Genomic DNA, 2,634 nt, shown 5'->3' on the forward strand with positions numbered 1-2,634 from the left:
CTCGATTGTTAGGATGTTGTTGGCATGCAGGAGTGCTTTAGCATCACTGCGATAATGACTGTGGGTAAGTATTCTAATAGAGTGATTTTGCATAGTTTGAAGGGAGACGAGATGACTGCTGTAGGTATTGCCCCAAGATGTACGTGTTACAGTAATTAATATGAGAATGAATAAAAGCGTAGTACAATGAAAGTAATGTGGGTTTGGAAAATATATCGCGGGATTTAATTAGAACACGTATGCCGTAAGCCATTTTTTTTTCGCAGGTATGCAACATACGAATGAAATTTCAAATGACGGTCCAGTTCAATTCCCAAGAAGCTCGCCTCATCGTCTGCTTCAATTGCGAATTGATTTAGAAATACTGGCGGGATATAATTATGTTCACGTTGGTGAGAGTGGAAAACAACGAATTTCGTTTTAGTGGGATTTATTTGTAATTTATTATGGATACACCAAGCAGCCAAGCCTGAAAGGTCATCATTTAGTTTCTGTGTCAGAGAATGGAGGCATTTATCAGTGTTAACAATTGTTGTGTCGTCTGCATACAGTAAGCATTCTGAACTGGTAAGGCAAGATAGCAAACCATTTATGTAAATAATGAAAAGAAGTGGGCCGAGAATAGAACCTTGAGGTGCTCCTATATTTGTTACTTTAAGTGTAGATTTATGACCTAGCAGACTGACAATTTGGCTTCTATTGAGTAGGTAGTTTTTTATTAATAATAGTGCAGGACCAGTTACGCCTATTGCTTGAAGCTGCATAAAAAGAATGTGGTGGTTGATAGTGTCGAATGCTTAAATAAAAACACACGCCTAACATATGGCATGTAAATAATTTCACCGTGATGTCATACGTCATCAAAGACCAGGGGCGTAGCCAGAAATTTTTTTCGGGGGGGGGGGTTCAACCATACTTTATGTATGTTCGTGCGTGCGTTTGTATGTGTGCGTGCCTATATACGCAAGCAAAACTGAAAAATTTCGGGGGGGGGGGTTGAACCCCCCCAACCCCCCCCTTGCCTACGCCCCTGTCAAAGACGCATTTCAAGCCACACAGCGCAACAAACACTTCAAGTGCGGCGGCCGCAGCCATCACGCCGAGGCGCCGCCAACCACCGTGCCCCAACGAGCCGGCGAGTTTTTTGCGAGCGGCGTCGTACAACTCGAGCAAGCCCGTCAGCCGCAACGCGAAGCCGACGCCACGAAAGGCGCCAGGCTGCTAGCGAGCGAGCGAAGGCGACGCCGACGATAACGGCGTCCAATTTCCACCAAATTCTTCGAGCGCGCACTAGTACAGTGCAGCGAGCGAAAGCGGGGTCGACGCCTCGAACGGCGGCGAACTGCTTACGAGCGAGCGTCGAGGAAGCCGAAGGTCACGGCGACCAATTTCCGCAGAGTTCCGAATCGCAGCTAATGTCGGCTAGCTGAAGCACCCGCCAACCCATGCCGGTGCATTTCAAGGGCGCGGCATACAATCGAGCTCGTTGCTACCGCACAGCGTTTCGGACGAGTCGCAAAACAGCGGCGAGGCCTCTGCCTAATATTGCTAATATCGCGAGCTTGCAGCTCATCACCACGGTGAATCATCGGTGAGCGAACATCCGGCCAGGCGACGACAACGGCGGCCAATATCCAGGCGGTCACAAAGCACAGGCGAGCTCACGCCCAAGCCGGCCCTCGCGGTACATTTCGTGCGCGCGATATACAACACGATCGAGTCCGTTACCGATAATCGCGATCAGTTTCGCGCACGCGATAGGTACGGCAGAATAAAAAGCGATCACTTACTTGTGAAAGAATCCAGCGCCGATTTGTGCCCCGAGTCAGATTGAAGTCCGATAGGCCTACAGTCTTCTCGGCCGCCATTCCTAGCCGGTGGCGACGCAGTGCCGTGACTGCGCCGGAGATATACAGCGCGGCGTCGCGACGTGTCGAGAGCAGCTCCAGACTTCGTGGGTGTGGCGAAACGTAAAAGCAGCACGACACACTCATCCACGCATACGTCTGTATCATAGGCAGCGAGCTGTAGGTCCTAGATCGGCGAACTCCGAGCGCGACTTAACCGGCAACACGCCAGCTCAAACACAAGATGGAAGACTGACCCGAGCGAGGAGGACGATTAGCTCCCTTGACAACGGTTTGCACACGGAACGTATCCGTGCACACGGCCTGCATCTCCCGCGCCGTTCATCCCTTTGCAGACTAACTGAATTGCACACGGCACGCATCCCTCTCCGCTTGCTCCTACGACGGTCTAACCGTTCATCTGCGGGCCTATTGGGCTCCGTTACTCCTCGTTCGGGGTAATTTTGCCTTAGAGTGTACCTAGCTTAAATATATTTTGTGCAATTCGTAACGAAAGTTGGCCAAAACAGCAGAGCGGATGAGCGCTCCACTCCACCTCTCCGTCATTATTGACTTCCTGTGCTTCGAAAAAATTTTTGGCGGCAACACTAATTGCGGATCTCTTCTTTCCACTCATCAGGCAATAATATATAAAATTTTGAAATAAATTTAAGAGGTCGACCAGCCATCGTTTGTTCGATCTTACGTGGAATCACCCTGTTACTGCATGTACAGATGGAAAAACATCGGTGGCTGTTACGCTCTGTGAAGGTGTGTTACCAGCGAA

This window comes from Rhipicephalus sanguineus, chromosome 4 (assembly GCF_013339695.2).
Source record: "Rhipicephalus sanguineus isolate Rsan-2018 chromosome 4, BIME_Rsan_1.4, whole genome shotgun sequence".
In the NCBI taxonomy this organism is placed as follows: Eukaryota; Metazoa; Arthropoda; class Arachnida; order Ixodida; family Ixodidae; genus Rhipicephalus; species Rhipicephalus sanguineus.